Here is a 16258-nt window from a genome sequence, read left to right as displayed (position 1 = left end):
ACATGGGCAAGTGATAATCTCACTTTACCAAAAGCCAGAAATAGGGGAAAAAAACTCACACATAATACCACCATAAAAAACAAATGTAAAACAAATAGAATTAACATACAATGGTCATTAATATCCCTAAGTATCAATGGTCTTAACTCACCTATAAAAAGACAAAGGCTAACAGAATGGATACAAAACAGAATCCATCCTTCTGCTGCACAAAAACACACCTCAACTTCAAAGACATATATTACCTCAGAGTTAAGGGTTAGGAAAAGATTTTCTATCAAATGGTCCTAAGAAACCTAAGAAAGCTGGTGTAGCAATCCTAATATCTAACATATTAGATTTCAAATTAAAATGAATCAAAAGAGATGAAGGCCATTTCATAGTCATCACAGGAAAAAATCAATAAAGTTGCAGTCTCAATTCTGAATATTCCCACATTCATAAAAGAAACATTACTAAATCTCAAATCACACATTAACCCTCCCACACACTTATAGTGGGAGATTTCAATATCCTACTCTCATCACTGGACAGAAACAAAGAAGTAGCAGAAGTTATGACCCAATAGTGTTTAACAAACATCTATAGAACATTCCATCCAAACACAAAATAATATAACTTCTTCTCAACCTCAAAGAGAACCTTCTCTAAAATTCACTACATATGTGGCAATAAAGCAAACCTCAACATATCCAAATAAATTGGAATAACTCCCTGTATCTTATCAGACCATCATGGCTTAAAATTAGAATTCAGCAATAACAGAAATCACAGAAATACAACAAACTCATGGAAATTGACAAATACTCAACTGCATCACTCATGGGTAAAGGAAGAAATAAAGAAGGATATCAAAGACTTCCTTGAATTCAGTAAAATGAAGTCACAACATACCCAAGCCTATGCAGAACTCTGAAAGCAGTACCAAGAAGAAACTTCATAACACTAATTGCCCACATGAAAAAAATGGAGAATAGCCACTGTAGAGAATTAACAGAATGCCTGAAAGCTCTAAAACAAAAAGAAGCAAACTCACCCTGGATGAGTTGATCCCAGGAAATAATCAAATTAAAGAAGATACCAGAAAATGGAAAAATCTCCCATGCTCTTGTATAGGTAGGACCAACACAGTAAAAATGACAATCTTACCAAAAGTAATCTACAGATCCAACGCAATCCCTATCAAAATACCAGCAAAATTCTTCACAAAACTCGAAAGAGAAATACTCAACTTTATATGGAAAAATAAAAAACAAAGATAGCCAAAATAACACTGGTAAAGTACAGGAACTTCTGGAGGCATCACCATCCCTGACTTTAAGCTATATTAGAGCTGTGGTTCTGAAAGCAGCTTGGTATTTGCACAAAAACAGGGAAGTAGACCACTGAATTTGAATTGAAGACTCTGATATTAATCCACACATCAACACACACCTGATCTTTGACAAAGAATATAAAATTATTCAACAGAATAAAGAAATCATCTTCAATAAGTGGTGCATAGAAGATTGCAGATAGATCCATATCTATCACCATGCACAAAACTTAAATCCAAATAGATCACAGACCTCAATATAAAACCAGCCACACCAATCCTTAGAAGAGACAGGGTAAGATACCATTAAATGATTTGTCACAGGATACCTCTTCCTGAACACAAATCCAGTGACATACACATTGAGATTGACAGTTATTAAATGGGGCCTCCTGAAACTTAGAAATTTCTGTAAGGCAAAAGACACAGTCTACGTGACAAAACAGCAGCCCACAGAAATGAGAAAACTCCAAATCAGACAGAGGCTTGATTTCCACAATATACAAAGAACTCAAGAAACTAGTCACCAAACAACAAATAATTAAATTAAAAAGTGAAGAACAGAGCTAAACAGAGAATTGTTAATAGAGGAATCTAAAATGGATAAAAAAAACACTTAAGAAATGCTCAACATCCTTAGCCATCAGGAAAATGCAAATCAAAACAACTGTCAGATATCATCTTCCATGTGTCAGAATGGTAACATCAAAAACACCAATGAAAGTTTATCCTTGAGATGATGGGGAGAAAGGGGAGAGCTTTTCCGTTGTTGGTGGGAGTGCAAATTTGTACAACCACTTTGGAGAAATGTGTGGTGGTTTGTCTGCAAAATGGGAACAAGTATACCTCAAGTGCCAGTTAAAAATAGAGGAAAGAAGTATGGGAGATACCATAAAAGAGGGATCCATTATAATTTGGATGAGAGACCTGGCACTAGTGAGATCTTCACAGATCTTCAAGAATGACACTAATTGGCATTAAGTCTACCTTAATTGCCCCCCCATGATCATGAGAATGATGACTACATTATATGCTATCCTAGAACTCTTATCCACTAGCTGACAGAGGCAGAGGCAGACACCCACAGCTGGGAACTGAATTAATCTCCCTGAACTCAGTTGCAAAGAGAAATGATGAGCAAAGGAATCAAGATCAGACTGGAAAAACCCACAGAGGTAGCTGACTTAAACACTGGGGAACACATGGACACCATAGTGATGACTGAGGTCCAGACAACCCCCACTGAAACAGGGTGTCAGAGAGGAGGTCTCAGCAATCGGTGGGACCTTGGGGAGTAGAGTAGTATTTATTCCTGGCATACAGATGGACTCTGGGAACCCATAATGCGTTGAGGGATGCTCTCTCAGTCTGGGCACATGGGGGAGGAACTGGGCCTTGCCTGGGATGCTGTGACAGACTCTAAAAATCCCTTAAGGGAGCCCTTGCTCTCCATGGGGAGCAGAGGGTGGATGGAGTGGGGGTGGGGGCCTGGGAGTATTGGTGGGTGGGAAAGAAGAAGAGGGAGAGGGAACTGAGAATGACATGTGTAAAAAGTTAAATTAAAAATATGAATTAAAAACAAAGATGCTCTCTTAGGCTAGATACACAGGGGAGGGCCTAGGCCCTGCTACAAATGAATTGACAAACTTGATGATCCCTCATGGAAGGCCTCACCCACCCTGGGGAGTGGATTGGAGATGGGATGGGGCAGTCAGTGGGGGCATGGGAAGATGGTAGGGAGTGGGAACTGGGATTGATATATAAAATAAGACTGTTTCTCACTTAAATAAATTTATAAAATAAAATAAAAAAGAAACAAGGATTGCATTTCCATCAGCAACAGAGGAGTGTTCGCCTTTTTCCACATCCTCTCCAGCATAAACTGTCCTTGGTGTTTTGATTTAGCTATTCTGACAGGTGTAAGATTCCATTTTAGTGTTGTTTTGATGTGCATTTCCCTGATGGCTAAAGATTTGAGCAATTTTTTAAGTGCCTTTCAACCATTTGAGATTGCTCTATTGAGAATTCTCAATTTAGATCTGTACACCACTGCCTTTATTAGATTATTTGTTGGTTTGTTGAATAGTTTCTTGAGTTCTGTGTATATTTTGGAAATCAGCCCTCTGTCAGACATGGGTTTGGTGAATATCTTTTCCCATTCTGTTGGCTGCTGTTTTGTTTTATTCACTATGTCCTTTGCCTTATAGAATCTTCTCAGTTTCAGGAGGTCCCATTTAATAATTGTCTATCTCAGTGTCTGTACTACGGGTATTATGTTAGGAAGTGGTCTCTTGTGCCAATTCATTCAAGGGTAATTTCCACTTACTCTTCAAAGAGCTTTTGTGTGACTGAATTTATGTTGAGGTCTTTGATCCATTTGGACTCAAGTTTCATGCATGGTAATAGATATGGATCTATCTGCAATCTTCTACACATCATACAGCATCCAGTTATGCCAGCACCACTTATTGAAGATGATTTCTTTATTCCATTGTATAATTTTATCTTCTTTGTCAAAGATCAGGTGCTCCTTGGTGTGTGGATTAATATCAGAGTTTTCAATTCAAATCTAGTGGTCTACTTGTTTGGTTTTGTGCAAATTCCAGGCTGTTGTCATTACTATAGGTCTATAACAGAGCCTGAAGTTAGAGTATGTATGGCTGCTTTGGAAATCAGTATGGTGGTTTCTCAGGAAAAGTGGGAATCAGTCTACCTCAAGATCCAGCAATTCCACTCTTAGACACATACCCAAAGGATGCACATTCATATTACAAGGACATCTGTTCAACTATGTTCATAGAAGCATTTTTATAATAACCATAACCTGGTAGCAATCTAGATGCCTTTTAACTAAAGAATGGACAAAGAAAATGTGGAAATGGGGCCCATTTATACATTGGAAGACTAGCCATTATTTCCTCATGTTCCTGTCCCCATATGCCCACAGTCCTCCTCCAATATCTATTCTACTTCTCCTTGGGTCTTCCTTGTTACCTATTCTTTCTAGGTCTGTGGATTCTAGCGTGCTTACCCTTCATATTACAGATAATTTATACTGTTGAATACATGTTTGTCTTTTTGGGTCTGTGTTACATCACTCAGATCTTTCTAGTTGCCTTATAATATCATGATGTCATTTGGTTTAATAGTTGAATAACACCACATTGTGTAAATGTACTACATTTTTTATACAGTTTTTCACTCAGGGACATCTAAGCTTCTTCCACATTCTGGTTATCATGAATAAAACTTCTATGAACATAATTGAGCAAGTGTCCTTGTGATATGATTGAAAAGCCTTTGGTTTTATGCCCAAGGGTGGTATTGCTGAGACTTAAGGTAGACTGATTCTAATTTTTCTAAGAAATCATCATAACGATTTCCAAAGTCCCACCAGCAATGGTGGAATCATTCCTTATGCTCAACTTCCTCTCTAGCATGAGATATTGCTTAGGTTTCTGTTCTTAGGCAGTCTGACAATATGAGGTGGATTCTCAGAGTCATCATTATTTGCATTTCTCTAATGGGTAAGTTGTTGAACATTTCAGTGTTTCTCAGCAACTTTAGATTTTTAGGTTGAGAAATATGTTTAGATCTGTCATTTTAAAAATTGGATTATAGTTTTTTGATGTCTACTTCCATTTCTTTTTTTTTTTTTTGGTTTTTCAAGACAGGGTTTCTCTGTATTGTTTTGGAGGCTGTCCTGGAACTCACTCCGTAAACAAGGCTGGCCTTGAACTCATAGAGATCTGCCTGCCTCTGCCTACCAAGTGCTGGGATTAAAGGCATGAGCCACCAATGCCAGGCCTTTATTATTTTTTTTTTTGGTTCTTTTCCTTCTGTTTGTTTTACTCTATTCTGACATGTTAGTTTGTTTTATTGTGTAATTTATTACATTATCACTTAGATAACAATGTTTTCTGATTATAGGCAGAAAAGGTTGCTCTGGGAGGAGGGGGAGGTTAGGAGGAAGTGGGAGGAATAGAGAGAGGAAAACTGTAATCAGGACATATTATGTGAAAAAACTCTTAAAGCTATTTCAATGAAAGGAAAACAGAAATTGATTTAAATCTAATTATTTATAGTATATATAAAACCATGTCTACTGTAATACATGTATTTGTACATATTGGAAATATATAATAAGGGAACAATAATAAGAATCTTTTTTTTTCATTTTTTGCAGGGGTGATTCTGCCAATCAAGATGGTTTTTTTTTAATTTTATTTTCCAGTTTAAATTTAGATAAGAATCAAGGTTGCTTCACAAGTCAGTTCCAGGTCCCTCTCCCATTCCCTCCCTTCCTCCCGTGCCCTCCCCTCCCCCCCCCCCCGTTATCCTCTCATTTCTCCAGGGAGGGTGAGGCCCTCCATGGGGGTGTCCATAGTGTGTCATTTCATATAGGGCAGGGCCTAGACCCTTTCCCAAGAGTTCTGGGTGAGAGTGCACCTCACATTGTTCTATTGGAGTCCAAAGTCCGTGTGTATACTTGGGATGGGTACTGATCTGCTGCCCAAGGCTCAATAGATTCCCTAGGCCTCTTCACTGACACCCACATTCAGGAGGTCTTGATCAGTCCCATGCTGGCTTCCCAGGCTAATGCCTGGGATTCAAGAGTTAACCTTTGTCTGGTCAGCTGTTTCTGGGGGTTAAACCAGCCCAGTCTTAATCCCTTTGATCATCAGTCCTCCCTCTCTGTTACTGGCTTTCTTGAGTTCAGCTCAGTACTTAACCAAGGGAGTCTGCCTCTTCTTCGATCAGCCACTAAATAAAGTTTCTGTTTCCCAGACTCTCTGGCCATAGGATTGTAGGCTGGCACTCCCCAGATCTATGTCTAAAATCCATATATGAGAGAGTACATGCCATGTTTCTCTTTTTGTGACTGGGTTACCTCACTCAGGATGGTTTCTTCTAGTGTCATCCATTTGCCTGCGAATCTCATGATTCCATTATTTTTTTCTGCTGAATAGTACTCCATTGTGTAGATGTACCACATTTTCTTTATCCACTCTTCAGGTGAGGGACATCTAGGTTGCTTCCACGTACTGGCAATTACAAATAAAGCTGCTATGAACATAGTGGAACAGACCTCTTTGTTGTATGAATGGGCATCTTTTGGATATATGCCTAAGAGTGGAGTTGCTGGGTCTTGTGGTAGGTTTATTCCCATTTTTCTGAGGAATCTCCACACTGATTTCCAAAGTGGCTCAACCAGTTGGCACTCCCACCAGCAATGGAGGAGTGTCCCCCTTTCACCACATCCTCTCCAGCATAAATTGTCCTTGGTGTTTTTGATTTTAGCCATTCTGACAGGGGTGAGATGGTATCTGAGAGTTGTTTTGATTTGCATTTCCCGGATGGCTAAGGATGTTGAGCACTTTCTCAAGTGCCTCTCAGCCATTTTAGACTCCTCTATTGAAAACTCTCTATTTAGTTCTGCAGCCCACTTCTTAATTGGGTCCTTTGCTGTTTTGGAGACTTGCTTCTTGAGTTCTTTGTAAATTTTGGAGATCAACCCTCTGTCAGATGTGGGATTAGTGAATACTTTTTCCCATTCTGTGGGCTGCCTTTTTGTCTTGCTGACTGTGTCCTTTGCCTTACAGAAGCTTCTCAGTATCAGTAGGTCCCATTTATTAATTGTTGATCTTACTGCCTGTGCTACTGGTGTTATGTTCAGGAAGCTGTCTCCTGTACCAATTCGTTCAAGGGTACCACCCACTTTCTCTTCTGAGAGGTTCAGTGTGGCTGGATTTATGTTGAGGTCTTTGATCCATTTGGACTTAAGTTTTGTGCATGGCGATAGACATGGATCGATCTGCATTCTTCTACATGCCAGTCTCCAATTATGCCAGCACCATTTGTTGAAGATGCTTTCTTTATTCCATTGTATATTTTTAGCTTCTTTGTCAAAGATCAGATGTTCGTACGTGTGTGGGTTAATACCCGGGTTTTCAATTCGATTCCATTGGTCTACCTGTCTATTTTTCTGCCAATACCAAGCTGTTTTCAGGACTATAGCTCTATAATAGAGCTTGAGGTCAGGGATGGTGATGCCTCCGGACGTTGCCTTGTTGAACAGGGTTGTTTTGGCTATCCTGGGTCTTTTGTTTTTCCATACAAAATTGATTATTGTTCTTTCAAGGTCTGTGAAGAACTGTGCTGGGATTTTAATGGGGATTGCATTGAATCTGTAGATTGCTTTTGGCAGGATTGCCATTTTTACAACATTGATCCTACCTATCCAAGAGCATGGCAGATCGTTCCATTTTCTGAGGGCTTCTTTAATTTCTTTCTTTAAAGATTCAAAGTTCTTACGATACAGGTCTTTCACTTGTTTGGTTAGCGTTACCCCAAGGTATTTTATGTTGTTTGTGGCAATTGTAAAGGGTGATGTTTCTCTGATTTCTCTTTCAGCCCTTTTATCATCTGTATATAGTAGGGCTACTGATTTTCTTGATTTGATCTTGTAGCCTGCCACTTTGCTGAAGGTGTTAATCAGCTGTAAGAGTTCCCTGGTAGAGTTCTTTGGGTCATTGATGTAAACTATCATATCGTCTGCAAACAGTGAAAGTTTGACCTCTTCCTTCCCAATTTGTATCCCCTTGATCCCCCTTTGTTGTCATATGGCAATAGCTAGGACTTCAAGTACCATGTTGAAAAGGTATGGAGAGAGTGGACAGCCTTGTTTTGTTCCTGATTTTAGAGGAATTGCATTGAGTTTCTGTCCATTTAGTTTGATGTTGGCTGTTGGTTTACTGTATATAGCTTTTATTATGTTTAAGTATGTCCCTGTTATCCCAGATCTCTCCAAGACCTTTATCATGAAGGGGTGTTGGATTTTGTCAAAGGCTTTTTCAGCATCTAGTGAGATGATCATGTGATTTTTGTTTTTCAGCTTGTTTATATGGTGGATTACGTTGATGGATTTTCATATGTTGAACCATCCCTGCATTCCTGGGATGAAACCTACTTGATCGTGGTGAATGATTGTTTTGATGTGTTCTTGGATCCGATTTGCCAGTATTTTATTGAGTATTTTTGCATCAATGTTCATGAGGGATATTGGTCTGAAGTTCTCTTTCTTAGTTGTATCTTTGCGTGGCTTGGGGATCAAGGTTATTGAAGCCTCATAGAAAGAGTTTGGCAAAGACCCTTCATCTTCTATTGTGTGGAACACTTTGAGAAGAATTGGTATAAGCTGTTATTTGAATTTCTGGTAGAATTCTGCACTGAGGCCATCTGGACCTGGGCTTTTTTTGGTTGGGAGACTTTTGATGATAGCTTCTATTTCCATAGGGGTTATAGGTCTATTTAAATTGCTTATCTGTTCTTGATTTAGTTTTGGCAATTGATAGCTGTCCAGGAAGTCATCCATTTCCTTTAAATTTTCGAATTTTGTGGAGTGCAGGTTTTCAAAGTATGACCTAATGATTCTCTGGATTTCCTCAGAGTCTGTTGTTATGTCCCCCTTTTCATTTCTGATTTTGTTAATTTGCGTGTTCACTCTCTGCTGTTTGGTAAGTTTGGACAAAGGTTTGTCTATCTTGCTGATTTTCTCAAAGAACCAACTCTTCGTTGCGTTGATTCTTTGTATTGTTTTCCTGGTTTCTACTTCATTGATTTCAGCCCTCAATTTGATTATTTCCTGGTGTCTACTCCTCCTGGGGGAGTGTGCTTCTTTGTGTTCTAGAGCTTTCAGCTGTGATGCTAATTCTCTGGTATAACTGTTCTCCTGTTTCTTCATGTGAGCATTTAGCGCTATGAACTTCCCCCGTAGCACTGCTTTCAAAGGGTCCCATAGGTTTGGGTATGTTGTGTCTTCATTTTCATTGAATTCGAGGAAGTCTTTAATTTCTTTTTTTATTTCCTCTTTGACCCAGGGATGGTGCAGTTGAGCATTATTCAATTTCCATGAGTTTATAGGTTTTCTGCAATTTGTGTTGTTGTTGAATTCCAATTTTAAAGCATGGTGGTCTGATAAGATGCATGGAGTTATTCCAATTTTTTTGTAGCTGCTGAGGTTTGATATGTTGCCAAGTATGTGGTCGATTTTTGAGAAGGTTCCATGTGGTGGTGAGAAGAAGGTATATTCTTTTTTATGTGGATGAAATGTTCTATAGATATCTGTTAATCCCAGTTGGGTCATTACTTCTATTAGCCCTTTTGCTTCTTTGTTGAGTTTCTGTTTGGTATTCCTGTCTAGTGGTGAGAGTGGTGTGTTGAAATATCCCACTATAACTGTGTGGGGCTTTAGATGAGATTTAAGTTCTAATCATGTTTCTTTAACGAATGTGGATGCCTTTGTATTTGGGGCATAGATGTTCAGAATAGACACTTCCTCTTGGTGGGTTTCACCTGTGATGAGTATGTAATGACCTCCTTCATCTCTTTTGATTGATTTTATTTTAAAGTCTAGTTTGTTAGATATTAGGATTGCTACCCCGGCTTGTTTCTTGGGTCCATTCGATTAAAAAAATTTTTCCCAACCTTTAATTCTCAGGTAATGTCTGTCTTGAAGGGTGAGGTGTGTTTCCTGTATGCAGCAGAAGGAAGGGTTCTGTCTTCGAATCCAATCTGCTAGTCTGTGTCGTTTTATGGGTGAGTTAAGGCCATTAATATTGAGGGATATTAATGACCAATGATTGCTCATCCTTCTTCGATTTGCGATGGTTGTTGTTGGTTGAATTATGTGTGGAATTTCACCCCTTTGTTCTTTTGGCTGTTGGTAGAGAGAGATTCTCTAATGCTTACGTTTTTCTGGTTGTAGTTAGCTTCCTTGGGTTGGAGTTTTCCTTCCAAAATTTTCTGTAGGGCTGGGTTAGTGGACACATATTTCTTGAATCTAGTTTTGTCATGGAATATCTTGTTTTCTCCGTCTATAGTGATTGAGAGCTTTGCCGGGTATAGTAGTCTGGGCTGGCATCCGTGGTCTCTTAGTGTAGGTAGAATATCTATCCAGGACCTTCTGGCTTTCAGCGTTTCCATGGAGAAATCAGGTGTAATTCTGATAGGTCTGCCTTTATATGTTACTTGACCTTTTTCCTTAGCTGCTCTTAATATTCTTTCTTTATTCTGTATGTTTGGGGTCTTGATTATTATGTGGCGAGGGGATTTTTTTGTGGTCCACTCTATTTGGTGTTCTGTAGGCTTCTTGTACCTTCATTGGCATGTCTTTCTTAAGGTTGGGAAAGTTTTCTTCTATGATTTTGTTGAATATGCCTTCTGCCCCTTTGAGCTGGATTTCTTCTCCTTCTTCTATACCTATTATTCTTAGGTTTGGTCTTTTCATGGTGTCCCATATTTCCTGGATGTTTTGTGTTAAGGATTTGTTGGATTTAAGGTTTTCTTTGGTTGATAAATCCATTTCTCCTAGCCTATCTTCAACACTTGAGATTCTCTCTTCCATCTCTTCTATTCTGTTGGTAATGCTTGTATTGGTAGTGCCTGTCTGTTTCTCCAGCTTTTCTATTTTCTGCCTTTCTTCAGATTGTGTTTTTTTTAATGACTCTATTTCAGTTTTCAACCCTTGCAGTGTTTGCATTGCTTCTTGCAATTTTCTGTTTATCTGTTCGTCCGTTTGTTGCCTTTTATGAATTTTTTTGGTTTGTTCTTTCTTCCATTTCTCGCATTTTGTGCTTTGTTTCTTCTTCCATTTCCTGCCTTTTTGGTTTGTTTCTTCTTCCATTTTTTTCATTTTTTGCTTTGTTTTTTCTACCATTTCTTGCATTTTTTGCTTTGTTTCTTCTTCCATTTCCTGCCTTTTTTGGTATGATTCTTCTTCCAATTCTTGCATTTTTTGCTTTGTTTTTTCTTCCATTTCTTGCATTTTTTGCTTCATTTCTTCTTCCATTTTCTGCCTTTTTTGGTTTGTTTTTTTTTCCAATTCTTGCATTTTTTGGTTTGTTTTTTCTTCCATTTCTTTGAGGGATTTTCCAATATCCTCTTTTAGGGCCTCTATCATTTTCATGAAAGTGCTTTTAAGGTCGTTCTCTTCTGCTTCGTCCGCATTGGAATGTTGGGGTCTTGCTGGTGTGGAGTCTCTAGTATCTGGCGGTGTCATATTTGTTTTTCTGTTGCTGACTGTGTTTTTGTATTGTCTCTTTCCCATCTCTTCTTCTAGTGGGTACAGAAAGAGCCCCTTACTGGTCTGGGGACCAGCGTTCCCTTTTTGGTGGGTGCTAGCAAGTCCAATAATCTGGTGGTTCTTCTATTCCTTGTCCGAATGCTGGTCCCGTGGGTGGAGAAGAAGAACAGGAATCTGGGGCGCTTATCCTCTTACCTGGTCCCCTGGACCCTATGCTGGGTCCTGTTGTACTTGATCCCGAACAGCTACTCCCCTGGTCTCCCTGGGTCCTCTGGTTTCCTGGTCTCGTTGGTGGGAGAGAAGACCTGGGGTCTGGGTGCTTGGCTCCCGCCGGGATTGGGAGCTCTGTGCAGTTCCCAGGGGATCTGCAGGCACTGGAGCACAGGCCGGGTAGCCGGCCTGTTTACCTGATTCTGCTGGAAGAACCGCCGCTTAGCTGGTCTCCCAGCCTCCTCTCCTTTCCTGGTCTCGTTGGTGTGAGCGAAGATCCGGAGTCTGGGGTGCTTGGGTCCCGCCGGGGTTGGGAGCTCTGTGCAGGTCCCAGGCGATCTGCAGGCACTCAATAATAAGAATCTTTAGAAGATATTTTATTACAGCAACTTAAAGAATTTCAATATCAAAAAGGATAATAACATTTATTTACTTTGAAAAAATGAAACAAATAATATAGTGTTTCAATACAAGAAAAATATTAAGAAGTTAAAAGTATATCTAACAGTACAACATATGAAATAATGCAATAAGCAAAACAATATAGCTAAGAGCTCAATAAAAGACAAGAAGTTGAAGAGTAAAAGGAAAAATGAAGTAGTTCATTATCCCTCCAAGTTATATACAGTGAAAAGCATTAAGGAAATAATATAATCTAAACTTGCTTTCAAAAAGAATTTTTATTTAACACAACTGTAAATAAGCTTCAATTAAATCATAGATACTTGAAAGGTAGACAATAATGGATACTTATTATATGCTCTCTACAATAATATTACCTGCAGAGTTGTCAAACTACTGTGAGAAAATATACAAAGTAAAAATATTTCTAGTTCATCATTAATTGCCTCTATTATTTTACATTATAATATAATTATGGCATATTCCATCTCCTTTCCTCCACCAAAACTTCAGTTGCACTATCCAGGCCAAAAAAAAATTCATGGTGGCTTTTCCTATAAGTTTTCATCCAAGAAACATCTCCTTGCAACAGATAGTGACTATTCTTGAAAACAACTAATCTCAACACATGGTTTTGGAGTCTAATAAAACTTTAAAGAGTCTTTTTATAATATACAATTATATACCATAACTCAGAAAAATTGTAATCTTCACAGCACAACTTGAAGGACAAGGGAAAGGATTATATTCAATTATCTGAATTTTCACCTTATAATTCTGTATCTTTCAGAACTATACTATATTTCAGTGAACTCTCCAGTTTGAGTGTACCTGTCCTGGGACATCTGAACCTCTAATAAGTGAGTAAATCATCTAATAGCTTCCTTCTCACATCACATCCATCCACCCATCCATCTTATATCTGCCTGTCTATCATTTCCCTTTCTCCTTCTCCTTCTCTATCACAGACATCACCATAATCATTATTACCACCATTACCTCAGCAGCAGCAGGGTGTTAACTTCCCTTAAAGCTCTTAGATCCTTTATTTGGATTAGCTTTTACATATTTTCCAACGTATTTTTTAAAATTTAGTTTATTTTGATATCATTATTCAGTAATTATAAATTCTAACTTCACCTACACGAATGACACAGGTGGGTGCATATTTTTCTCATCGTGCTAAATACATGGAATGATGGTAAAAAATACTTTTGTCTTCCTCGGATACTGTAAATACTTGTTTGTTATAGGTTTGATTCACAGTCCTGTAATAGTAGCATGGTATATATTTAACCCTGTTGCAACTTAGAGCCCTAGTAGTAGAGCCTTCATCTCAACAGTTGAACTCCACCCATGTGAAAAGCAGAATACCTCATCTCTGGTGCTTCCTTTACCCAAATCACTATGGCTCCATTTAATCAGGCATTTTCTGATTACATAGTAGTACTGTTTATAATGTCTATTGGAAAAGGTATTATGACTACCGTGAAAGCTTATTCTGAAGTAATTTTAGGAGTCTTTCAGAACCAATATAAAGCATTCAAGCATGCATTTGGAAGACATATATTTCAGATTCCACCTACTTATGATGCAGACCACTCAAGGTATCTAAAGCAGTAGAAGTAAGGGAGCAATAGATGCCATATGAGAGTGAAAACATAGAAATGATAGCTGATTGTGCTTTAATTTTGCTTTTCAGAATTATTCTGCATAAGTATTGATGCAGTAATATTCTTCAAGTATAAGCAGCCTGGATAGATGAGTCATCATATGGACACTCTTGCCAGTGAGAACTCTTTAGGTTTGTGGAAGAGTATCTGACTCATTACTCAAACTTTAGAGTCGGGAATAAGAGTTTTCCTTTATTTCTAAACATTTTCTAGAGAATATAACTGTTAAGAATTACTATATACTGTTCAATCATGGAAGATATAATAGGGAAAAATAGATGGATTTCTTGCCACTGAACCCAATTTCTAGAAAAAAAAACTGACGATGGAAAAACCACAAACAAACTGACTATTGATTTAGAAAATGTGATTAAAAAAACTTGGGTGAGGTTTTATGCTACTATGAATCTTTCCATCTCTATCAGTTAAATAAAAAATCTTTTATATTATGATTAATGTTATATTTTTGTCATTACTAAAACTAGACATTTAGTATGCTCAGTTACAAATACATTTCTTTTGTAAATCAACTGTCTTTCTAAGTCATTTTAGCTTTAAAGTTTTTTATATTTTACTCATAAGATAATGTATAATCTAGTGAAAATAGGAGCACTGGGCAATTATTGTCTCATGTTATAATTTACTCTAATAATAAAATACATATGAATTTATTTAGCATGATTCTTATTTGGTGAAACATTATAAGTTTAATATAATTAAACATTTTATGGATACAATGATGTGAAATTGTGTAATTTCTATTATCATAAATATTTGTATTGTTTTTCTATGTTATTTATTTGTGATATAGCACATAAAATTATAATTTGTACCAATAAACAAAACACAGCATTTGAAAGAATCCCTCCATTAATCCATGTTATAGTAAGGGAAAGGTTACAGCAAAAATGCCAAATTGATGATAGACATGTCTATACAATAAATATCATGGCTGTTTATACAAAGCTTATGCAGAAGTTCAATATTTGCATATGCAACATTTTAATAATTGTGGCACATGGAAAGAGTTTCCATTTGTTCCTACAGCAGAACAAAGTTTATAAGTTTGTTATGGCAGTAGAGCGATTAAAAACTTCAAAATTGCTTGTTTAATGGCTGTTTCTGTAGTTTAAGATTAATCAGTCGTCTAGCATAATTACTATGACTTAATTTTTTACTATGCTACTGATTAAGCTACTTTTTTCTTTTTATAATAATTAATCTCATATAAACTGTCAAGATGATTGACATATAAAAGTGAATCATTAAACAAAAGTATTAGTGAATTTTGTCCCCATCAGCAAAAATGAAAGAGCTATATTGTCTGTAAGCTACCAAGAAATTGCCCCTGAAAATTGTAATACACTAGATAAATATGAAGTCATAAAGTGAAAACACATATTACAAATATGAATAAACTTGAAAATTGAATTTTTCATTCAGCACAATATTTTAGGGTGACTGTATATTTTAGGTGGATGTTTCTGTTTTGCCTGGTACTGCCACCCCTCAACCCCCCCCAAATAAAAACTAATGTAAGTCTCTGTGTATTTATTTGGAACTAAAGGCCACGGGACCAGATGGGACAGAGACTTCCATCAGTAGCATATTGTGTCAATCCTTCATTATTTTGTACATCAATTCCTCTTCCTGCTTTTCAGCCAAGGTTAAGCATACAGTCCTTCCTCATAGGCTTCTATCATGATGTATTATACAGTTTCAAAGGAGCCTTAACTTGGAGATAAGACAAGTGAACAGTGGACTTCTGCCTCCAAAACTATGAGGGGAAAAGGCCTCTCCTAAATGCATTGCCTTAGTTATTTTTGTTAATTGATAGAGAGCTGGTGAACACATAGCTCTGCCTACCCACCTGGGGGTTATCATTGTTGTTCTTCTCTTTTCATTGAAACTTATTTCTAATATTTATGTGAAATTTGTGTGTCTGCTTCTTCTGTGTCTACTTACTGATCTCTGCTCACTTTGTCCTTGTTCAGCTTCTGATTGGATATATAACACTTTAAATGTCTTGAATTTGGCAAAGAGTGAAACAACCTGCCTGCCTACAGCTCTACTAGTCTTTGTTTTCTGTCAAGGTTAGCCACAGGTAAGAAATTACAATGTACTCATAGGCTCCCTGGGATCATAGAGTCCATCACGTCTGCAAAGATTTGGAATTTTCTAGATATATAATACAACTCTTCAGAACTTTCCTTTGATATCTTCCCCCCCCAAAGAAGATTTTCAAGAGTTCTTAATATATTTCAGTTAATCTATTATTAGCTTTATCTACTATCACCACTACAGTTGTCTGCATATCTAAAGAATTGCTTGGGGATAGGACTATCTTTTTTTAAAGCTTTTATTGTGTTTATATTTTATGAATATGAATGCTGTGCATATGTACCTGCAAGCCAGAAGAGGGCACCGGATCTCATTATAGGTGGTTGGGAGCCACCATGTGGTTGCAAATGTGAGTGTCAGCAAGAAGGCCTGGGCAACCTATGGGGCCCTGAGCTGTGGATCAGTGTCTATCCCTGGTATACAAACAGTCTTCGTGTGCCTATAGCACAAAGA

This window comes from Mesocricetus auratus, unplaced genomic scaffold, assembly GCF_017639785.1.
Source record: "Mesocricetus auratus isolate SY011 unplaced genomic scaffold, BCM_Maur_2.0 Super-Scaffold_15014, whole genome shotgun sequence".
NCBI classification, from domain to species: Eukaryota; Metazoa; Chordata; class Mammalia; order Rodentia; family Cricetidae; genus Mesocricetus; species Mesocricetus auratus.
This window is presented reverse-complemented; position numbering follows the sequence as displayed.